The sequence below is a fragment of the Anser anser genome (assembly GCF_964211835.1).
Source record: "Anser anser genome assembly, chromosome: 11".
In the NCBI taxonomy this organism is placed as follows: domain Eukaryota; kingdom Metazoa; phylum Chordata; class Aves; order Anseriformes; family Anatidae; genus Anser; species Anser anser.
Genome location: NC_139732.1, coordinates 23,706,999 through 23,732,322, shown reverse-complemented (window position 1 = coordinate 23,732,322; position 25,324 = coordinate 23,706,999). Strand labels below are relative to the sequence as shown.

The following is a 25,324-nucleotide window of genomic DNA, read 5'->3' as shown; positions in this document are numbered from 1 at the left end:
AGGGGAGACGGCAGACAGGCAGCACCCACTCATCAGGTATCGTACTCATTAAGTATCGGCTTCTGTCACCGAGCCTCCCGATACAGAGCTCTGCCGCCCCACCTGATCTCTACAGCTCCCTCTGCCTTGGCACCATTAAATGCAGCTCTCACATACTCATTTACACACACACACACACACGTGTGCTTTTATTTCATTTTACGCAATCTTCATCCTTCCCTCCTTTGTTTGCTCACTCCCTGGGCTCCAAATGGTGCATACAGGCCACAAACTAGAAAAAAACAAAGGCACTAAACTGAACTGGAACCAAAAAAATAACCAGAACACACACCAAAAAAAGCCAACAAACGAGAAACAAACAAACCCACTGACGTATAACCAAACATTAGAAAAAGGTAGATGTTATATGAAACTGAATTATGGTTATTAAAATAAAATCGGGACACAGGTAGTGTGACACAAAAGTTGCTGGTTCAAAGTACAACTGATGAGGAAAACTATAATCAATAAATAAGATTGCATTAAACTTCCTTACAATAACAACTTTTCTATCTTTAATATTTTTCTTTTTGGTCCTAAATAGAACATAAAGCAAGAATTAACTTTGCGTTTGTGAAGTACACAACGAAATGAGCTGACCTCAGCGAGGCCTTGGGTTGCTACTGAATTACAAATGCACCAAACCCATGTTGTGCTCAACACAGAGCTTCCTTACGCGTGTAATTTCCCTGTACGACTGCACAAATGTCTATGGCACTATAGAGGAATTATGATCCAACTCTTTGTCATGTACCACATCTCTAAGAAACACCTTCAAGCAAAGACGATGCACGTGTCTACAAAGAACCGAGTTAGCAGCTCATAGAAATAAAATAACCTAGAGAAAAAAGTCCACCACCCTTGCAGCATACACAGGCTCCCGCTGACGCCCTGGGTGAAGCCAACGACCGGCGTGCCTCTCTGCCCATTAACTCCCACTAGATTTCGCGTGCCACCTTCTGAGAACCAGAATACACGAATACAGGTTTTCTGAAGATTTCTGCAAATGTGCCTGATACTCAGCTTCTGCTGGTCAGCGCGCGGAAGCTACACAGCAAAGCAGTCATCTGAACGACCACCTTCGCAACCAGTGCTGACACGCGTGTCTCCTGTCCCTGGACGTGGCCTCTCACCAGGCTCACAAGTTCTGCTCCAGGGCAGAACTCCCAGGCCCCTGGGGCAGGTGTTCTCTGGAAGCCTATGGAGCTCAGCGCCCATTGCTCCAGGGTGACAAATTCCAGCAGGGCAAAGGCAGGGAATATCAGCACTCAAGTGTTACTCAGGAACGCGTTACCTTCTGGGACAGGATCCTGAACAGCACGTGGCCAAATGGAGGCAGAAGTTATCAGTAGGTGAAGATACAGTTTGAAACTGATTAAACATTTTTTATTATTGAGTCTCTAAATATGCTATGAGAACGTTTTCTTTCTTAAACTTGTCATCAGTTGTTAGTTGGCCATTTTGCAGTTATTTGCCACCATCTCTCATGTCCACATTGCATGCATCTAGAATAAGGCTTTCGGAACATTTCCAAGTATGATGCTCTATGTTAGCTTAGCACTTGCAGACCGCCAGGCAGCGAGCACACATCACTGATTTATGCAAGTCCCACAGCCTCTAAATTTTGAGGTACAGTGCTGCACTCGGACCACAGTGGAGCTGCACCAACCCAGCCCGACAGCCGTGCAGAACAAGGCATTCTGTCCACAGAGAGCGCCGGTAACCGCCGAGGGTCTTCCTCGGGAGAGCCAAGGCGATGACTCCAACACCCACCTGCAAGCCGGAGCCTTTCAGAGTAGCTCAAAAGCAGGCAAACCCTCCAGTTCTAACCACACCACCTGCACTGAAAAGTAGGTGGGTTCAGTACTTCTACAAACACGTACAAGAAAGTCTCTTCCATAAATAGTTTACTGACCTTGCTTCTTCTGAAACTCCCATTGATTTCAGTGGGAGATGAATTCAGACTTAATAAGACGAGACTGTAAGCAGGATCACAGAAGAGGAAGGGGAGAGAAGGAAAGAGATGTTTATTCAAGAGAAGGTTGTGAGAGTATTTGTTTATGGTAAATACATTTTTAAAACTATCAGTTTTTGCAGGCATATTAACATATAGTATGCATTATGTTTGTTATTGCTTTTGGGGCTAGCTTTTATTTTTATATTCATTTTTGTTGTTCTTTTTAGATCAAATAGTAAGTGATTGGCAGCCATCCTGTAAATCTGAAGGAATGCTTATTTGTTTTCCACATTTTTCTCCTATATCTTCAGAGATTAGTGCATATAATATCTTAATGCTATGGCATAAATATGAATGAGAGTGAGAGCAATTATATTTATATACTTGTAGTATATGTGATAGTGATATCCAAGTGATTAGATGCAAGAGCATGTGGTAAAATGCATTTAACATGCAGACTTGTTTAGGGGGCAAGGCTAGCAGTCAGCTTCACACCAGTGAGATCTAACAGTCAAGTCTCTGTCACTGTGACTGAGAGCCGAAATTTTGACCAGTAAAAAGAAAAGTCTGTATTACCAGGGGATGTGGTATTTTCCCTCTGTTACCGATATTCCAGAAAAAAAAAAAACAAACATTAAGACTAAGAACTTTTTATAATCAAAAAATAGTTTTAGAAGCATTTAAAAAAAATTTGGAAAGTCTGATTTAATTTTAAAGTTAAATCCAAGTTGGATTTACTGCTGGTTACACATCAGTTTTATGAGCCAAAAAGCTACTTTATAAAACACTTTAAATATATGTTAAAATAAGGAAATCATTGAACAGTAACACTGAAATTATGTGAATTAAAATCTGAAGATCTATCTCAATCTTCTTCATGAAGACTATGCAGACATCTGTACATGTACTAACGGCATTTTTTTATTTATTTTTTTTAAGACATAAGATGGAAGTAGAAGTGGGATATATGGGATACCCTAGATCTAGATAAACAACGAAAATTGAGATGTCATTACTGCAAAAACTGGCAAGTATTTGCACAGTCAAACCTGGAGCCCATCATTACAACCACACAGGAAAGCGAAGGAGCCTGGGCGCGCAGGAGCTCTGCGGCAGCAGACGCTGCCCAGTGGCAGGCTCACACTGGCCCCTGGGGCACCCAGAGCAGCCTGCGCAGGACCTGCTGGCTTGCCACCGCCAGCGTCCCTCCGTAAAGCTCCGTGTTGCCCAGCCATTTCATTTCAGAGGTTCCTTTCCCTCTGCTACGCAGACAGAAAACAGACAGGCTGTGCATTTTTAGGGAACAACAAAACTTTAAGATAATTAATCTCATTAATTATTTAAACACGTACAAATTCACTGTTTCACGTGTTTTAGCCACACTCGGGTTTTCTCCAGGACACACAACCACAGAACGGAAAAGCTATATCATTCCCGAACAAAGAGAAGCATCTACAAGTCCTGCTCCCGACTGCATGGCTCTAAACGCTTCCCAAGTTTTCTGGTTTGATTTTTTGAACGCGTGTGTAGTCTCAAGCACAGACAAATGCAATTCCAACTCCCTGCTCGTGGCTGTAATCCCAAACGCACACACTTGTGAACACAGTGTTAGTTTGGGTGGCCACAGTGTGCCCATGGCACCCAGGGAGCAGTCTCTGAGCGGGACCTGCCCGCCCACCAGGGGCCCTTCCTGCCTCCCCGTTCCCCCTTGGGAACGTTGCATCAGTTTTCCCAATTCAGGCCTGCCTTCCTTCCAGAATCATGGGCAAGATTCATTTCAGGAGACAGAAGGACTGAAAAAGACTGTCTTGAAAAGGAAAAATAATTAAAAAAAAAAAGCTATATACAAAAATTAAAGGAAATGTGCTACCCAATTAAAAAACATTTGGTACTTTACACAACCATCAGAGAGGACCGATCAATTTTTCTGCATGCATGTACATAGGCAAATGAACCTATCTGGGCCATTTCTTAGTGAAATTCTTGGGTTTTGTTTCTGACAGCTTTAGATCTGTTTACACCCGTGTGCTTTTACCACAGTTGTGATACTGTGCTTAAGGAAAAGTGATGGGCATGCTCCAGAAATGGGAAGGAATTTAATGTCCTCCAAGTAATTACTGCCTGCGACCAAATATTTTGACAAACCAGTGGCTCAGATCTGGGCTGATGGGACGAGCTTCAGTTCTTTCAAAATTTTAGCCCTTCCAGCCATCACTCAGCACCTGGGCAGGAACCAAGTCAAAACAACCTGTCTGACGTGCTTTGACAAACTGCAGCGAGCAAGTCAGAGTGAAAACTCTGCGGAGACCTCGGCGGCCTCTCTCCAGCCTTCTGACTGAGGAAGGGGTGTTGGAGGCGGCTGCAAACATACAAACTCATTCTGCCTGACTTGGGAAAGGAAAAATTCACTCGTTTACCTATTCTGTGGCGGAAATCATTCTGTCTCCTGAATTAAAAAAAAATATATACATATATTCTTCAATTGATTTCAGAGATGGGTTAAACTGTATGTGGACAAACAACAAAAAAGGAAGAATTGCTTATGGACTCCTAGTGATGAGGTTCCAAGGGTCCCTTCCTCCCATGTCCTTTCCATCTCCACAGCAATGTCTCTCTAAGCCCTGACAACGTTCTGCTCTTTTCACTGGAGATGTGGATGCTGGGGCAGCTGGAAGAGGGGAGGTCGAGCCTGACCTGCACCAGGTTAGCCCCATCAGTCCCAGCACAAAACTCACACGAAGTCCCCGAGCAAGCAAATGCTCTCCTCCTTCCTTCATTACGGCTCGCTCCGCTTGGGGGCACGTACACAGGTGATCTCTTCCCCCAGAACCAACCCAAGATTGCAGGTGTTTGTTGTGAAAAAAGGCAGCTGTGATACAAAAATTAAAAATCAAGCAGAAAGACAGCGTAAAAATAAACAGATAAACAGGGGAACTGGGCCAAACGAAGACAAAGCAAGGTACTTAACCCACCTGGAGAACAAAACAGGCCATCCAGTCCCGGCTAGCCAATCGCCTGGGCTTTGCAGCGGGAGGAAAATCCGCTCGGGCTCATTTGGCTGGAGAGCGTCTCATAAACGTTTCGGTGCTGCTACGAGCGCTCCGAGTCTTCCCACGTCCCCTGTCATGCGGTGGAGATTGGCTGCCGGAGAGCGGCGGGGAGGGGGGACTAACTGGTAGACGGTGGGGATCTGCCTGGGTGGGGAGGGGGGCAGAATTTGTGTGCCTTTTTTTTTTTTTTTTTTAAGCTATATACATTGAATGAAAAAGCTTCAGTTTATTCCTTTTGGGTCATATGAGGGAGCCACTGGCAAAGATAATAATGTATGAAGCAAGAAAACGAGAGGGAGAAAGAGAGGGAGGGGAGGGAAGGAGGGAGGAAGGGAGAGAGAGAAGCAAAAGGCTTTCTATTATTCGGGACACTGGTGATGCACACTGAGGCAGTTGGAAGATTAAATTAAGTATTATATCTGCTGACCCCATTGCCATGGTTACCGGACAGCGGAAAATATTAATCAAGCCAAGCCTTTTCAGCTGAACATACCAGAAAAAAAATGCTAAATATAAATATATATGTACATATTTGCTGCTCTGCCATGCTAATGGGGAGTGCCAGCAACCAAACCACCTGATATCATCCAGATAAACAAATTTAAAATATCCCTGCCGCACGGAGAAGGCTGACGTCACTGTGGCGAGCGTAGCGTGGGGAACAGTGCCTGCAGTGCGCTTGCTTTCTCCTCAGCCGATTAAAAAAAGAATTTGAATACGGAATTGTAGCATCTCGCAGGACGGCTGAGCTGCGGCGTGCTCAGGGCTCTCTTCTCATACGGAAGAGGCGCGCCATCGCCCAGCCAAGGTGGCATCGCGCAGGGTAAGGCGCAACAGACCTGGAGCACCGTAGGGGCGAGCCGGACGAGGCTGCGGCTCCCAGCAAGCGGCCCGAGCAGCGCAGCCCTGCCGCGGCCTGGCCTCGCTGCAGGCCCACACCCGGCCCTGCGGGAAGCAAGGGCAGCTCCCACCCGCGCCTCGCCCTCCTGCCCACGAGACCCGGCAGCGGTGCTCGGAGGGAACAGAGCGAGACCAGACCTGCCCGTCAGAGAGCATCCATCGTTTGTGGATTCAGTACGCGTCACCCGTGGCTCTGCCTTCCTGCGAGCGTGCTACAGACCCCGCTTGCTGGAGACATACACAATAAAAACACTAAAAACCAATATTCAGGTATTTAAGGTGAACAAACGTTACTGGAAAGAGACCACGGCCGTGTAATCGTTGCGTGCCACAGCGCAGAGCAAAGCTCCCGAGTCCGACTGTGCTGCAGCCCGGGCGTCACCCCCACGGCGGGGACCTGTGAGTGCAGGAACCGCCGCAGGCAGGGGATGGCACGGGGTGCTCCTACGTTCGGGAAGTGAAAAACGCAACCAAACCAAGTATGTGCTAACAGCAGTTGTAGTGCTGATAGTAACCTTCCGTCATTTCTTAAATCCAAGCCTAAACACTAAAGTGAGAACAGCAACACGAATTACTTTGTCCCTTCCAATGCAGTAAGTCATTGACATGACTAAAAAAGAAATCTACACCCCTTATTCTCTGCTTTACCATTGTATTAAAAAGGATGTGCCCACATGAAGAGTTTCTCCCAGTGTCCACTTCTGTTGTCTGTTTTTGCCTTTATTTTACAGACAAGTTTTATGTAGCTGCTGCTGACTTGCATAATTTTTCGTAAAGTATTCAAAATACATAGAAGCCAAGGTGACAGCTAGCACATCCTTTGCTGTGATCTATTGATACACTGAGGTGCTAGAGAAGAGATATTGGAACAAATTGGAAAATAAAGGAATAATAAGTCACTAGACCCAACGAAAAAGACAAGCTTTTTAAAGGAAATTAAGACTGAAGCAATTAATACATGAATAAACGCGCTTTATGCCAGCATCTTACAGATCAGTATACTTGGTATCTAGTAGACCTGCTCAAATGGCAATGAAACTCCAATGGTGAAATATTCGGGTAAGAGAGAACAGATTAAAATGTTGTCTACCACTTGGAGCACTGAGAAGCACTCTCTCCAGAGCACAGCACAGGCTGACAGAAAGCGGCACAGCGCTTTTTGTAGCGGAACGCTCGAGGAATTCTTCTGGGCAGAAGCACAAACGCCCTGAAATCGCCCCGGCTCGTTCAGAGAGCCCACCCAGTGAGTGCCCGACACCTGTACGCAGCTCTGCACACGGACACGAGAGTAACTGGACCACGAAAACCAGGACGAGTCCGGTGCAGAGCCAGAGCTCCTGCCTTGTGCACATATACCCAAGTTGTCCCGTGCAGCGACACCGCACGCATGTAGGCACACGCACAGCCACGCATATTGCCACACCGGGGTTTTCAAATGCAGCAGATTGAGATCATGAATAGAAATATGCATATAAAATATTTTTTAGATTATACAAAACAAATGTTCTGGTTCATTTACAGTTCTGTAAAGACAAGAGCTAAATTTACTGAAGGCATAAACAAGTACATCTACTTCATTTTTAAAATGTTAATGAAGACAGAGATTGTTATTTGTTCTTGGTCTGTTTTGCGATTTTAGCCAATAGTTCCAGTGATAATTATCAACTGTTTATGTTTAGATAAAAGCGGTCCATATGGCAATAGCAGAACAATCTGATGTTTAGATCCTCAGCTACATGTTTTCTATAAATAATATGATTGAATAACTGTAACAAATTATTTCATTAGTCTAAAAGCAGATACCAATATATAACAACTGAGAATGCCATTTACTCATTATCTACAAATAATAAATACCTACCCAAGTACATTTAACACTTAGGAAAATAGAAAAATACAGATATTAACCAATAAACATTTATGTGAATATATATCTTAACATTTACTTCTTAATTTTCATGAACACACCCCAAGTATCAGGTGGGGTACGATAATTAAAGATCCTGTCTAATTTTGCATCCGTAAGCACACGTTTGTAGCTGCTCTTTACCTACATATCACTCCTATTCAAGCTGTCCTACCAATTTTGCAGATCTTCCAGAGCTCAGGAAAGCCTCTCCTGAGAGGGACCTTGATTCACGACTTGGGGCCCTGCTCAGCCTTGTCAGTTTTGAAAATATTCGCAATGATCAAACTAATGTCACTCTCAGCGTTACGGCAAAGTCAAACATACCCAGAGAGAAAGCCTTAAGCAAAGGGATTTTCGATCTCGGTAACCTTAACAAGGTTTCCTGGTTGCACAGCCCTCCTTCTCAAACAAAGGAACAAACCCCGAAATAAAGCCAAGACACGAGGCAGCTTGGGCGACTTGCTGCCTGGCCAGCAATCCCTTCCTGGCTGGGAAAATGATTACCCCAGGATGGCCAGCACGGACAGCTTAGGGCAGCTGTGTCATATAAATTGTCAGCAATGACCATAAGCACTCAGAGAAACAATTTAATTCCTCACTCCCGCCATCATGGGCTGATATATTCTTTCAAGGTCATTACCCAAGGCTAGGAGGGTCGCATGATTAACGAGTGACACGTCCAATGAGGGCTGCTGTGCCTGAGCAGGCCTTATATTAATTAGACAGAAGCGCTGAAAAATAAACGGTGCTTTGTAAGGAGGGGCCAAACTCAAACCTTGATGTTTGCTGCATCTCCCAAAACTCTAAAAATCACCACCCTGTTCTTTACCCTTACAGGAACTCACGAGTAGGATACATAAAAGATGTTTCTTTCCTTGGTTGAATGACTTGGGCTCTTGCTCCTTTGTTTTATGCTTTTCTTCCCCCTTCCCCTAGTTCATTGTCTTACATCGTATGGAACGACAAAAGAATGCTATTCACAATTAATTGTGCGTCTCAAGAGCAAAGAAAAAAAATAAGGAAAAGGAACATCCCGTGGTCTACAGAACACGTTTGTGCCAGGCAGTTAAGAGAGACCTAGAGCAAATACTAGAGCATGCACTGGTCCATCACGGAAACTTTTGACAATCCAATCCTGTTCAAAACCAAACAAAACCAGCCCTTCGGAGCTTGTTTTGCAAGTTGAACATTTTTCTGAAAAATGAATGTCACCGTTGTGGGTTAACTACCAGCCAAGTACTCCTGACTACATCTCTTGCCTTGTCCCAAATTAAAAAAAGTCCCCTCAATGAAACCGTGTTGGCTTTCAGACACTTCAGCCAACCAGAGAGGGGACTTTCCGTGGGATCTGCCAGCAGAATGGGCTATCACCTTTAAACAGCTTAATAAAACACTAGAAGCATTAAAAACTCCCCAAACACTGAAACCAGCTGCTGCTAACAACGCTGGAAATGTGATTCAGTTACCACAAAATGTCTGTTTGGGTCTTCATCAGATGACCATCTCTCTTAGCCATTGCCTTTTAAGAGGAACAAAAGGACTAAGCAGTATATTGCACACACGCAAACATGAATTTGAATTAAGACACACAAACAAGAATCCCTTCCGATAATTCAGTTATTTTTTCTGCATCCACAATGCTCATCATGAATAGCAACCCCCAGGTGAACAGACCTTCGCAGAGTTTTTGAGCTGTGCCAGCTGAGCTGGTAAGGGCTTTCACCTGTTTCGAGTCTACACCGGCTGCCAAGGCCCTTCGTTAGGCAGCGTGCCGCGGTTCCCAGGGGGTGCAGGTGACACTGGCCCAGCACCAGGGACTGACACCCTGCAAGGTGCCTCCTGACCCGCAGGCTTCTGGGGGCATCACCCGTAGGAAGGGCGCGTTGGGGTATCGCAGCGCCAGAACCAGAACAGACACAGGTAGAAGTGTCTGGGTGGACGGAGCCTCCAGCTGCCGTCCTCACAGCCAGCTGGGAAGCTTGAGCATCCTAAGCCTTTTATGTTTTGGGAGAGTTTTTGAGTAGAACAACTGGAGAAGAAGAGAGCAGCTCTGCATCTGCCTGAACTGCTCTTTCTGAACGCCATCTCACCCTCACCCCTGCTGCTACACGCTCAGGTCCCCTTCCTGTTGCAAGTACCAGCGCGGAGGAGAGACGCCCATCCCATCCCATCCCATCCCATCCCATCCCATCCCATCCCATCCCATCCCGCGTCAAAGAGCACACCATGCAGAGACTGTACTATACTGCCATGCAACCTCACTTCTTGGCATTTATGTTTTCTGTAATAAAAGAAATAAAACCATTCCGAGCATTTATCACATTTCTCTGAGGCTGTTTTTAGACATTCTGTAAAAATAGACAAATATTTTGCCGTATTACAGAAGGAGAAATAGAAAACCGAAGATTAACTGGCTTGCCAACCATAAGCAAATAACAAACAATGCTAACAACAATAAATTAGGGCCACACAGCCACCCAGCTATACAAGCTTTATATTTAAGAAATAAGGGCCCCTCTGATGGCTGCAGCTGTGACCTAGCCACTCTACCATGATGCCCCTCTAAGGAAAGGCTGTAAATAGTACTGCTGCCCACACAGCCTGCGATCCTTCCACTACCATTTCTTCAGTTCCCCTCCACGTTTTATAATCCTGCTTATTCTCAGAGCAAACTAGATGAATTTCTGCCATTTTGCTTCCCTGGTGGTGCGTCCTGCCGGCTCCTTCCCCATCTGCGGTTTCACAGGGTTTCATTGCTCCCTGACCATGCACTTGTACTTTTGCATGTTTACAGTGCTCCTGCCTCTGCCTCTCTTGTTTGTGAGCAATAACTGGGCTCCCGAGGACTTGAGAGAAGGTCAGACTTTCTAAAGCAGTAATCCACCCGCTGATTAATGCGCCCATGACACACAGCACTGTACACACCAGTCGCAATTGGTCTGGGGATATCAAGCCTGCTGCGCCGTGCTGAACTGATTTGATGCTATTAAACCAAGAGAGATGCACTGTCAGCAAAGATGCAGCCCAGGACTATTTATACTTATTATTTGGAGAAAATGTCTTTGGACATCACCTCAAACTCAGGTTTCCTCCCAAAAATCTAGAAATCAGTCTGCTCGCTCCAGACTACGACACATTAAACTACGCCTGGTTTATCTGTTCACACGGAAAGAGGAATTCTGCTTAATTCTCTCCAAACTCAGCTTCTGCTAACAGGTCTGCCTGATGTTTTGGAGTTAGGATAAAAATACTTTAAATGAAGACAACGTCCTCAGGATTTACCTGAACAAGAAAGACCTAATTTTCCCAGATCTTTGGGACTCACAGCTTCAGATGAGCTAAATGAAGTCACCTCACCAGTTTTGCTAAATTTCATTCAAGTGTTCTTGATACTGAGCTTTTTGTTGAGACCACAATATCACAATGCCCTCTGACTGCTCAAGTGCAGTAGTAGAAACCGCGTGCCTACCTGCGTTTTACCTCACCGCGTTCACTTGCCAGCCCAGTCACAGCCAAGTTCTCAGTCACACAATCCACTCCTCTACCTCGCAGCAGAGCCCGAGGCTCAAGCAGCCCACCCCAGCACTCACCTGCACGCCCAGAGCCACGCAGCCACGCCGGGGAACTTCCCCGGCAGCCTCCTGGCAGCGCCCGCAGCAGGCTCCCCTCCTGGCTCCCCCCTCGCACCAGCAGGTCCCTGCACACGAGGCTCTGCGAGGACCCGAGGCAGCCAAACAGCACAGCTACAGGCACAGGTGAGCACGCTCTGCAGTAATCACTGAAAATTAATGATCCTTATTAACCCTCTGAAATTGGACTTGCTAATTTTTCCAGAACCCCCGTTTTCTAATCTCTGCATGTTACAACAAAAAGTAATCATAAAGAAGTCTAAGAGTTAAATATGAGTTACAGCTGGTTTTTTAGGGTGTCACTGGCATAATTGCGCTCATTACCGTTGCTTTCTTCTCACTACATAACTAAAAAGGAAAGCAGAAAGAGAAAAGCTCATTGCTCTGCCCGCAATCTTTTTTCCCCGGTACCTGCTTCTTATAATCTACCAGCAAGGGTTCCAAGACAATTTTAAAATTCCCCCAGAATTTCTGTCTGAAGCTTAAACAGAAAAGCACCAAAACCTGGAAGATGGAATTTATCCAAACAGTCAAATATTAACTCATGTTGGATGTGGTCAATTAGACTCAGAAATTATTTATTTTTGCATCCAAACCAAAGTTTGAACATTTTTTCTAGCAACATAATTCAGACTGATCGTCTTCCCTCTGACAAAACCAGTAACAAGAAATTTTAAAAGCACAAAAGGAAGGTTTGTTGGAAATGGGGAGTATTTTACAGCAGCCCTAGCAGAATACTCTCCCCAACAAAGAATTCCTGTTCCATAATTGTATTTATATTTTTCCATGCTAATTCTCTCCACGGATAAAAGCCTAGGCTGCTTGTTGGCTACAGGTAGTATTTGCCAGGTTCCTCATCATAACGCTCACAGCATCAGTCCGTACGCAGCACAGCTAAGTGAGAGTCCCTATAGCTTCCCAGATTGCCTGCAAAAATCCAAACAAATTTGCACTTGTCCTGAACCAGCTGCACCAGCCGGAGATGGTCTTACAGCACAGCATTAGCAACTGCAGACGGGCTACAAATTCACAGCCAAGCAGGCCAAGGGGCGTATAATTTTAGGAAGATACAAACAGAGTCTGGGGGAGGGCTCAGTTCTTAGGGCACCTCTGAAACAAGAAGAGGAACGAAGGTGGAAAACAGCAAGTGTTATTGTAAGTGAATAGCATCAACACGGTGTAATACCAGGAGAGGTAAGCACACGTACATAAGCATGTACACAGGGGGAGAGGGGAAGAGATGACCAAAGAACTAAATATGAGTGCTCTTACAGTTAAGCAAGCGTGCATAACTATAAAATGTGTACACCATGTTCAGCTGTGTATGTTGCTGTGCATGCACAACAGGACTCAGTTAACAGGTTTATTTTAATTATAAATAATTAGTATTATTAGTGTTAAAAAAATAAACACATTATGCCTAACAATTCTATCATGAATAAATAATAATTATTGGTACCCCGTTTCACTACAAGAGTCCACTCTGTGAGCCCTTCCCGGCACCCCCTTCTCCCACCCACCGGGCCTCTGGCTTTGCACCGGGCCCAGCGCCCGAGGCCAACCCCCTCTGTCCTTTCCCCATCTGTGTCTTTAAAGCCATAAACCGCAAGGCAGCACGCGAGCAATGCCCCAGGTCACGATATCAGAAGCAGGAGCTTTCGCAGGTGTCCTCGGTAGCAGAGGCAGCAAAAGGCGGCGGTGGCGGCCCGAGCGGCCTGCCTGACCTCGGTGCTGCCGCACAGCCACGGCGTGCCGCAGCCAGGCCGCGCTTACGCCTGCTCCGTCACAAGTCGTCGCAGCAGTCAATACAGGCAGGAAAGAGACGTGGCTACTAACAGCAGGAAACTCGGCCAAGCAGGATGCTTCTCGTAGCACTGGTGAGCACCAGCCAGCGCTCACGAGCCTCGCACCCCCGTGAGAGCTGAGCACGGGGCACGCAAACACCAACCCCGACCCGCATCGCCCCGCCAGCGCCTCCGCATCCCCAGGGCAGCTGCTCCAGCAGGGCTTACACGTCCCACCAACAGCACGTGCCAACACGCAGATGCAGGCAGGTGCATGCTGTTCACTGTACCCGTGAGCCTTCCGCGTGCACAAGTACGCAGGGCAGCCTTCGCACCGTGCCCACGGGAGGGAGAACCGCGGGCTGACGGACACCCGCGCGCTCTCCAGCCCTTCACTCTGCTGTTCTTCCCAAGAGTGACCACTAGCAATTTGCCTCTAAAAATTATTGCTATTTCCTTTAAATAGCCTTGGTTTACCAGAAACGTGAAGACTTGGCCATCACCTCATTCTCCAGCCTTCTATCTCTATGGTTACTGTCCCTGTGAAAACATACATTGTGTATGAACACTATATCAGCCCCAACCCCTTTTTATTACGTGGGGTTTTATTACTTTGAGCTGATAATACTGAGTTTGATACTTGTCTGTTTCAAAATTACTCCATTTTGTGCCCTTCCAAGGAAGACGCCTGTTCATGTACTCCACTAGCTTGGAAATCTAGTGGGAAGAAGTGGGGCTAAATCCCATTTTCTTTAGCTAGGTACATGTGTGAATGATTGAGGGAGGGCTAGAGAAGAGAATTCTGTTGCAGGGATAAGTTTCATATGGCTGGAGAGGCTTCTGGAAGCAACAGGACAGACATCCTCTTATCTACAGGCTAACGGGGGAAGTCTGCGTGGCTCCTCTTGCCTCTCGTTCTGTTTCCCAGCCAAAGACTTCCATCAGTGCTTTATTTCCTGCTTTATTTCGACCATCCTCACATAGGCCACATTTCCAAGGACAATAACTTTTTCCCTTTCTGCCCCTTAACCCATAGGTAAGGCTGCAATGCAGGCGCTTCCTCTGTCCTGCTGGAACATTGTTGTCAAATCTAGCCCCGTTCTTTCACACTTACTCTCCTCAAACTCTGAGATCGACCTGGATCTAGAATGAGTTACGGCAAAGGCAGAGCAGTCAGCACTATACAGACACTAAATACGGCACGTACTTGTGCACGGGCACACATATGTGGTTCACACATACCATGCACAGACCATGTGCTCGCTGTACAGCCACAAAACGCACTGCAAGCAGGCGTGCTGCACACACAGCGATTCCACAGGCACACATAATACTGTACAGCCGAACGCAACAGAACTGGTTTGGCAAAATTTATCAGGTGCCTGTATGCTGAAGATCTACGGGTGCGCTCTGTGCGAGCCTCTGCAAGAGAGGGGGGAAGTCGCCATTCGAATGGTGTCCTTTCAGTATCGTTATTATCACAAGCAATACTCTCTGACGTGACACGAAGCAAAGGCCAACGTGAATTAGAGATGCCAGGAAAGAAAGATTCCTCCCCTCCCCTCCCAGCCCTTCCCTCCCGGTAGCATCCCGTTCCTGCACATTTAGGAGCAGGGTGGAAATATCGCAGGGCACTGTCAGGTAGGCAGCTCGTGTGAAAAGCTGAATCTCATCCTATTTTTAATGTGTCCCCCGTGTATTAGAGGAGGATTTACGTTACATCTATTTAAGTGCCTGTGAGTTTATGTGTTAATGCCTGCTCACATACAGTACAAAAATACACAGAACAGTTAGTCAAATACATGTAAATACAGACAGAACCCTGTTTATCTGGCAGACCGTATAAAGGCTAAGAAATGAAAAATGCACTCACACGCCCTCTGACACCCTGGCCGAGTGTATGCACGAGAGCTCTCAGTGGTAGGGACTGAAGGCTGGCTTCTGGCTCCCTCTCTCTCCCTCTCCCTTTTCTGCTCAGAAGACACTTTGAGCGCAGGGACTGCTCACAATCTGGCTGTGTGATCCACACACAGGAGTTGCAATATGCCTGCTATTTCTCCCTCTCCCCCCAGCTCGAGCTTCCCCCCACCCCGTCTCTCTTGGTCTCATGTTCAGCCATTATTTTAGCTTAATGTGGTGACATCACAGCTCTCTTAGTGAGATAAAGCCCTGGCAGTGAATACAGAATACGGCTCCACTGATCACTTTCAAATGATGGGATTTAGTGAGGTCTAATATCTCTGGCTCATCACTGTAGCGTAAGATGCTGTGTTCTGGTACATCCCGATGCAGTTTTTATTGTGCTCTGCTGCAGTGTGTGGGTGATGTGTAGTGTCTTGCTCCGTATATTGGGAGTGAGATTTGGGAGAGATGCTTTTAATAAGTTCGCTCGTTTTTAAATAGCAGATGAGACTGGCAGACACCTGTCTGTTGCAGTGACTTAAATTTGGTGGGGTTTGTATGCAAAGACTCGAAGGGAATGGCTCTTAACTGGGGAGAGATGGAGCGCTGGAAGACATCTCATTTTTCAGCACCAGAGACTAGTCAAAAAAACCCTTTGTATTTTAAAATGAAAATACCATGTGAATTTTTAAAGTTGCCTAAGAACCCCTAAGAAACAACTTTTCATTCATCTGTAATTCCTCCACCCTTTTATATCAGATTTGCAATAGCTTCAACGGTTTTCATTTTGTTCTGCGTTCTTCTAAAATGGGAAACAAAGAAATAGCATATCATATTATAAAAACTTAACAATGGACCAGATAAGAAATGCAGCAGGAGAAAAATAATGCAGTCAAATAAGCTTTCCATTATTAACAACTGTGCCCTGAGGTCTACGGGCAGAGTCCCAAAACTGAAATTATCTTAAATCATGAGGTTACCAATAAAGACAGCTTGGGACAGCAGAAGGGGTCCGTGTTTTCAAGGGGGTTTTAGACCAACATCCCTATGATTAAGATTTCTGTGTGAAGGTTTGTTACTTCATGGTAATATTTTCCATCATAACCGAATAGGTAAAACACCTGGCTGCCAAAGAGAAACCTACCCCTCCGGGTGATCAGATTATCACTCGAAGTTAAAATCTGTCTGAACTGCTAGCGACGCACCACGAACAGCACCACGTACGCACTCCCTTTGCCCCGCGCACTGGGCCCCAGCCCCTGCCCTCGCACCGCAGGGTCTGCACCTGGCTGCACGCCGGCCCCGCGTGCGGGGGGACGGGGACAGGGACACCCACCGCCACCACAGCCCCCGCCAGGCCTCGGTCAGTGCTGCTTCGGCAGCACGGGGCGGTGGCGGAGGCCCAGCCGCTGAGCCCCGCAGTCCACACTTGACCCCCGGCCTCTCGCCCGGCCCCCCCCGTGCCCCCGTCCCGCGGCGCTGGCGGCGGGCGCTGAATGGCGGTGCGTGACCCCGCGCAGCCGGCCTCGCCGCCACAGCCGGCAGGGAGCGGGGAGAACGGGGAGAGGCTGGGGAGAGGGAGAGAAGGGTCCCGGCTTCCTCACAGGTAATTAAAGGGACTGCTTTCAAGGTTGCATGGGCAAAAGACAATTCGGCCTAATGAAGCATCGATCGGCCGGCACTGAGGTAGAGAGGCGCTGACATTCATCCGAAGGTACCTTCAGCTGATGTGAAACACTGCGCCGGGAATTGTCCCCGCGCTGCTCGTCATTGCCTGTGACCTGCTCGAGGAAAAATGGACTTTGTTTTAAATGGGTATTAATTCCGTAATTACCCCACCTCATCCGCTGAGCTGCACAAAATTATTAATTAGGGAGGCACGCGGTTTTTGTGGCGGTGCTCGGCTCCGTCTCGTTTCCCTCCCGCGGGGTGGATGCTCTCCGCTGCCCGCGCTGCAACTCCGCCAATCAGCGCCTCAGGTGCGGGACGCAGGAGGTCAGTCACGGAGATGCGGGGAATTACTGGGGATTGGCAGGGACGTTTTTGTCAATTTGTAAGCAAAACCCTGTGTTATTGCGAGGTTTTCATCTTTTCATCACTGTCAGTCTGTGCCGGCGCCAGATATCTGAAAACAACACAACCCTCAGAGGCTGCTGGAAAACTAACGGGGGAAGACTACAACCGTATTTACAATATTTTTGTGTAAAACAGAAATAGGAAATAGGTACTTACACAAAGAAAAATTAAGCCAATTAAACCCCTGGAAGTGCTGACACATAAAGCTTGCTGCTTACCCCAGCCAGGCATCTGCGCTCCCATTCAGAAGGCGAGCTGGCTCGGCCGCCGTGCTCTCCGCGCCTGCCAAAACTGCCCTCGCCTCACCCAGCTCTTTCTTGTGTCCTAAATGTTTGCATTTGTAGAATGTCTGAATGGTAATAAAAGGATCAGGAAATGATAGTTGTGCCAAGTAAATTGGGGTGAATGATGGGGGAGGGGAGCGAGTATCGATTGTGAAACAACTCGAGTATTATCTGGAAAGGATTTGCTCACAGTCCTGCACTACTTGGTGTTACAAGAGGCCCCGCGCTCAACAATAGCATGTCCCCTCGGAGCAGAAGACACAAAGGGAATTTGCTCTGATTCAATCCACACAGTGAGGCCCCTCTGGGGCTAAAGAGGGTCACTTTTACCCTGGCTAAAAATAAAGAAAAAAGATTTTTTTCCCTCTAACACACACACACGCGCATGCACGCACACACACGATCCAGTGGGAGAAAGCAGCCTGCCTCCACTTGACAAGATGCTCAGAAATCACGAGCTTCCTCTCTCACGTTTTCCATTCAGACTTTAGGATTTATCAGAATTTACTTGGAAAAAAAAATTAAATAAGATACGTAGAACATGATCAAAGAACGGCAAAGCGGTCTCTTCCTTTGATACTATTTACGTCTGCAATAAGTGCCTTTACTAGGGGACTGCTGCAACGCTGGCCCCTAATAACAAAGGAGGTGACACCGTCAGGGCACAGAATTGTAAACTGAATTTTAAAGGACGTGAGAGCCTAGACATCAGGGTTCTGGTTATTCAGATATATTTGTTTTCTAATGCTTCTGCCTTTTCTGTTCAAAACAGCAGTTAGCGTTCTCCTAAACCCAACATGTTTTCTTCAAGACCAGGTCAGTAAAGAAAGGCAGTGATTGTGCGAACACCTGCTGAAATTAAAAAAAAAAAAAAAAGTTTTCCCTAAAAATTGCTAAAATGTAGCTCAGCAGATTCTATCTGCATTAATTTGGCTGAACAACAAGATATTGCTGGGGACAAACTCTGAATAAAGCAGTCCCGAGTTCCCAGAATTGGCACAGCTCAGCCTAAACAATGGCTGCTTCCTATTCACCTTAACCCAGCTTTTCAAAAGAACATCCCCAGAAACACAAAGCATCAGCGGGAAATGGCAATTTTATGAATCCTAATCAATCAAAGGGCTTATTAACTCAATGTGAAGCCAGATTAAAATCTTTAATTATAAATCGTGCTAAAAGGAAAAACAAAATGTACTTATGGTACATTGAAAATTCCGGATATTAACATAGTTGCCATTATCTCTCTCAATATTAAATTTCCCCTCCCTGCCCTGCAACATGCTCACCTTTTTCTGTTCCTAAAGAACAGAACTGTAGAGCAAACTCATTTTTCTCCTTTCCAGGCTTATTAAAATGTATTCTTTCTGCCCGCACACCCCCTGTTTGCAGGGAGCGGGGTGGGTGGGTATGGTGGGGGGGTCAGGAAACCCCATTACAGCTGCACAGTCAGAGGCGAGGGGAGCGGTTGTTTATTAAGTGGGCCGAGTCGGAGTTACAGATTATTTTTTTGGGGCCACAATCAAATGTGAAGCATTTCTGCTAATGAAAACGGCATGCATGTCTGTGCGAGTGCGTGTGATTGGCAGGGTTGCAGATTGCTAGCCACAGGAAGGGTCCTTGCTTTAAGCTACGGTGTGAGAAAGGCTATGGGTGCTTTTTTATCAGGCAGACATTTGGGAAATGACCACAGCAAATGTAATCACAGTTGGACGGGGAGGGTGGGGGCGGGGGCAAGGGAGAGCAGAGAATGAGATTCGCATGTTTTATTTATTTGTTCAAAGTCACGGTCATCCTATTGTGTGTCCCTCTCTCATTCTGTCATTCCTGGCCCCTCCAGCCCACCCCCTACCCTGTCCCCATTGTTAAGGCAGGAGGCAGAATATGACTGCGGTTGATAATAAAACACACCTAACTTCTCCAAAGCGGAACATTCAGCTGGAAAAGCACTTATTTTCTGTTTAAAATATCAGCATTGTACAAACACAGCCTAACTATTTTGTTAAGAGATGTGCTTGCTGGGTAATAACGGAGCTACCTAGTTGGCAGGTTATTTGCCACAATTCTCTGGCCTCACGTACCTTCCCCTCTGCAGCATATTGTTTTTACATTTGAAATTCAAGATTTTTGCCCCAAATTAATTTTTTCAAAGGAGAGGGAAATTTCCTTTGGAAAAACAAATGACAGGACAAGCTCAGATCATGATTCTAGGTTGCTTCATTTTTTTAATACAAAATTCCTGTTTTCCTTTTTACTCCTTTTCTCTTAATACGTTGCTTCCTCAGGATTTATTTCTTTAGCACTCCCAAAACGAAGAGCAGCTTTTTTCTGAATTGGGATTTTTCAGATTTGCTCTCAGTTTTGTGACTTCATTTGAAACCCTGTAACATGGTTCCCTTCTGTAAAACTTAGGGAAAACATAGCTGGTTAATTTGAAATATAGTTTTAATTAAAAAAAAAAAAAAAGTGATTTTAATTTTATGTTTTATAAATGACTGGTTGGCTCCAAAATGCTTGCAGAAGCAAATTTCACACCTTACAGAAGGGAATCACCTTCTCTGTTCTCTAATTGCTGCCTGATAGTTCTGTACTCCATCCTGAATTTCTACTGCCGTCCACAGATGCTCAAGATTACACGACATGCTATTTTCAAACACACCCTAAAACGGAAAGAAAACGAGTTTGTGTGTGTTCGTCCAGGTCCCTGCCTTCCTCGGACAGGGTGAATAATTACTAACGCTGCCTTTCAAAACACCACCAGCACCTGTCTGTAAATCTTGCACAGCAAAACGTAAGTGGAAGAGCTTTTGAATGTGGAAAAGAGAATTTAAAAAATATAACAGATCTGGTACTGAATCATTTTTGCTGAATATGCATTTCTCACATTTTCCTTTTTTTCCCCCCCACAAATACACACTTGCACATACGTACGCTTTGCATATCTGTTCTTGTACTGAATATTGATGCTACATACTGTATACACAGCATACAGAGTACCAGATTATTTTTTGCAGATAAATACTACATATGCTTATTGGCTCAAAACACTAACATTTGTAGAATTCTTTTAAAACCTTAAATGCCACATAACTGTGATATTCCTTTGAAGATGATCATTAGACCTAATAAACAGGATACTGGAGGCACAGATCTTGTCCTCTTTAGCTCCTGCAACTGCCTTTCAGTAAATTCAGAAAAGATCCTTTGTGCCTAACTGGGTTTTCATTTCATTGCTTTTAAATTTGTTAAGCTTGACTTTTGACACTTTAGAAGCTTAGCCTTTTTTAAGTACAATAATATAATAAATATTTGTGTTGCCAAAGAAAAAGTGAATCTGTTGTTAGTGTTATATAAAGCATGATCTCTTTTTCATTCGTTTGTTATAAATAATTCACACAACTATGTGCATTTTATAAACATAATCTTTAGGAAACCGATACTATCAAACATTTCTGAGGCAACACTCAGAAACATATACATATGTACAAAGTATTTACTATAGTGCATTTGAATCTGTAAACAACAAAATTGTTAATAAAAGCAGAAAAATAAAGATATTCTATGTAAATAATTATGTTAATACGATGTGTTTTCAGACTTATTTATACAAATTAGTCATCTGAATGACAAAAAGCTTTGACAAACTACAAACACCCATCAAAAATCATATTATTTGGCTCATTTTCCCTTGCAATTTCCATCCTTAGCTTGCCTTGAAAAAAGAAGACAGATTCAGAAAGTCCCTTGCTATCTTTCAATACAGTAGGAACAAGCCCAGTCAGATGTTTTTTTCCTTACTTACATGTTAAAAAGTATTTTAGTGTTTTCTGTAAAGTATGTGAAGAAATTGATTTTTTTTTAAAGTTTAAAAATTAAACAAGATTAAAAAAAATTAAGCAAGTGTATTTTAATCCAAAATTATTTCCCTAAAATACTTATGTGCAGCATGTTTGCTTCAATTAGGAAAAAAATAATATTTTCAATATTTTCAGGTAACAATTTAGTATACAGAAAATCTCTTCTTATTTTTCAGCACAAAACACATTAAAATCATTCAGCGAAGAAACGATATATTTAAGATGAAAAGGAAAAACACTGTGCAAGAGCTACCAAAAGCTTCGCACGTACATTTTTATACATTTCACTAATTTCAGGCAGTACAGTATTGCTGTTTCTTTAGTTGGTCCTTCAGATAAACGTCTAAAGGAGAAACCGCTAATGAAATGAGATATTCTTGTATTGCTAGAAACTACAATTTGGAAAGACTTCTTATAAATTCAAATCACAAAATTCCCAACGAACTCTTTTTACTATTTCAAATGCTCTTTTGACTGTAGGGAGTTTCTTGCTGTTTGGCTTTGCAGCACCGACGTGGCCATAAAAATGCCATTATTCTCCAGAACAACAAAACCCCATTTATATTAACAGATGCTTCCGCACACGGTGGCATGGCCGGGGATAAAAAGGCACCGCAGCGAATGCGGCTCCAAATCATTTAATCCGGATTAACCTAGCGCTGCACTTGCTCCACAAGCCCAACTTTCCCGGAAGGCGATGGGCAAAAAGCGGCCTCGCGGGGCTCCGCAGGACCCCGAGAGCTTCCTCGCCTCGCCCTCCGTCGGCAGCAGCCCCTCCGTCCGGACGAAACCATTTATCTCCATCACTCGGGAGCTGGTCAGACGGGGGGCGAGGCGATTGTTTCCCGAGTTGTCAGAGGGCATTGATCGGCCCTTCCCTCGGCCGGCTGCGAGGTGAGGGCAGCTCCCTCAGGAGCGCTCGGGGCTCGGCCATGTCAGGGGAAGCGGTATTGAGTCATGAGCCAAATGACTGCTCATTGAGGGAAACGGGTATTGGCGTCCGAATCATTCCGAGACACCCTCGGTAACGCTTAAACAAGTCCACTCTGTTAATGTCAGGTCACGGGGGACACATTTAGCCCTCTCTGCTGACCATTAGACCCTTTGATGGAGTGGACGATAAACCTGACAGGACAGGCCGGACAGTGCTGGTGGATGTGCCGGTGCTGTCAGCGTGCTCGGGCCGCCCGCGGGCGCCGCAGGCTGACGGACAGACAGACACCACGGCCACCGCCACCGCGCCGCCAAGGGCGACACAACGCGGGGGGACCGCGGCGGCACTGGGGAAGGCCGGGGGAAAGCCTGTCCTTCGCGGGGTCTGCCTTCCCCGCTTCCCTCTAGGCGCCCTCTCCACCAGCGGGACATTTGGAAACCCATTTCTTAATCACCTTCTAGGAGAAAAAAACCAAAGATCTTGATATCCCCCTAGAACGAAGGGGATGGTACGTAATTAACCGCAACCTGGTTACAGCGCTCGGAAGGCAGTTCCTACGAACGGCTTGTTTTATGCCACGCTTTTAAAAACAGTCAAAAAAAAAAGGAAAAGAATAAAATCAACTGCCCTTCTCCATCAGGAGAACAATTCTCGGGGAAAAGAATCAACTTTCAAAGTATTGATTTTGCATTCATCAATCAAATATAAAAAATTAATAAGAAATTCAACCTCATCTGTTTTCAGAGAAAGTGTTGCTAATTGCATTTATACTATTTGAGGGAATTATATTTAAATCTTTCGTTACATGTGAGCTTTCCACTATTTACTTTCCTAAGTTTCTGCCAGTAAAAGGGGCCCTGGGTTTGACAGAACAAATTTCCCAGCATTTGGAAGCTTTTATCCCAATTTTAACACCTTATCTCTTTTCCTCCAGAGAATTAACTGATATTGCATTAAAACAGAAGATGATATAGAATTTTAAACAGTCCACACAACTGGAAAACTGACGGATCCTTAAAAAGCTCCACTGGAAAGAAACTTCAGCCTAAAAATTTCATTTTTTTATATATAGCATATAAGCACATATGTATATTTACACACATAAACATGCTCATATAAAAAGCAATTTTACAACAGCCGAATGAGTATTTTAAAATATTGTAATATTAAGTACTGTATCAATAAAAAAATTAAACTGCTGAGATTTTCTTTTAACCTAATAGCCAATAAGAAGTGACACAACTGAAGAATATCGGTATAATCCAGATTATTCAGGTATGATTTGTATTTTCAGTCAAGCCTTAAAAGCTTTTAATAAAAGAAACATTTTTTTTCACTAATGTATTTTCTAATCATAACTTGCTCAAATTTAAAAATATTAAAAAAAACATTTAAAATGACACAACAATTTTGTGATCCGTTTCTTACTAACTCCGTTAATGCTGCACTCGGATAAATCAGAAGACAAAAGGATATTTTTTGCCAGCCATGTGATGGTATTTGTTGAACGATTCTTTTATTTATCCAGACCCTGCCTGTTTCACACCTAGAAACTGAAAGCTGCCCTCTTAGGAACACAGGTGACAATATTTCTGGATTTTTTTTTTCATTATGATTAAAATAATATATAAAATTAAGGACACAGCTGACTATTATTTTTCCCTGTAGGTCCTGTTACTTTAAGGTGATATAAATTGTCCGATATCCTCCACGAGTGCATGCTCTCAGGGCATGAGAGCACACAGACTCCAGATAAGTAATAATTTAGTATACCAAAGGTGAAGAGAAAATGCAGAGGAAAAAAAGTCCTATTTCTGCAGAAAGCCTTCTCAAGCAATTAAATGCAACTGCCCTTGTTTATTGCATCTGGAGCGCAGGGCTCTTCCCCGGGCCTGAGGACACGGAACCCGAGCGCGGAAGGGGCGTCGGAGCCGCAGCCGGAGCCTCCCTCACCTCTCGCCTCTCTTTGTGCTGCGCCGCGCCCTCCGCGCTGCTCCGCGCTTCCACGTCAAGCGACCGCACAGAGATAGCGGCACCGACCGATTCCAACATCTAAGATTTAGTAAATACAACATATGTATATTTCATGTAAATATTTTCATTAAAACTACATTTGGCAGGAGCGGAACACTGCCTCTCAAATAGGAGACTCGAAAGCTCCTGAACATCAACCCCCAGCCAGTAATCTCACCCTCCAACTCACAAAGTTTCCCCCAAGCTTTTGGGGCAAGTTCTGAGCGTGCACTATTCAAATAGCTCACTGACTTCGGCATAAAGCAATTCTTGACCTGCGAATCACGGGTGAGCACCGCAAGTTGTCGCAGTACAAGACGTTATTTCTTTCCAGGCAGCTTATGAAAGGAACCAAGACCCCGTTCTTGCCACGGGATCCAATAATGCAGAATAGGGCCCCCTCCAACATCGTGCGTAGCTGCGCCTGATTAGGCCCACTCAGGTATCCACTCAGTGACGAAAATAAAAGGAAAAAAAAACCACACAAGTCTGAACCCAGCACTGACTGCCAGTCATGAATTTCATAGAAGAACTCTGCACAATTCGAGAATGTGTGGTGCAGAACTGTCCCTTCTGCGTGCACGCACAGATTGACGCAGGCCCTGGACTCTGTGGGAAAGGGACTGTTCTCCTGTGTTTTCCTGCCGCATGCACAGCGCTCGACACGACGCGGCCTCGGTCTTCTGAGCAGAGCCCTTCTGTGCTGCGTGACGCAAGCTGCAGTAGTTACAGCCACGAGGTGCTCGGTGCTCAGGGATGCCTACCTCAAGGAATCGGAAACGCCGCAGGATCAAAATCTGGTATTGCGTTTGAGTAAACACTAGCCCTAAATTATCTCCGTTATTTCCACAACATAACGATGAGGATAAAATTTGCAAATTTATCTTGAGATAACTGAACTCTTACCTTTGAATCTACACAGAAATTATATTACAGCAATCACTTAGGTCTCCCTGTACTAGACATTATATATATTATAAAAGATATGCAACC

The 25,324-nt window shown here is 45.1% G+C and overlaps 1 protein-coding gene across 9 annotated transcripts in view; it reads right to left on the bottom strand.

Moving 5' to 3' along the window:
- ZFHX3 (zinc finger homeobox 3) overlaps positions 1–25,324 on the bottom strand; it is a 623,242-nt gene that overhangs the window by 340,591 nt on the left and 257,327 nt on the right. The window contains exon 1 of one of the 9 annotated variants that reach the window (XM_083851820.1): positions 11,446–11,633. The exons of the other annotated variants lie outside the window; for them this stretch is intronic. The gene's annotated coding sequence lies outside the window, so the exon portion shown is untranslated. Of the gene's footprint in view, positions 1–11,445; positions 11,634–25,324 lie in introns of those variants that run through there. 9 annotated transcript variants of the gene reach the window in all.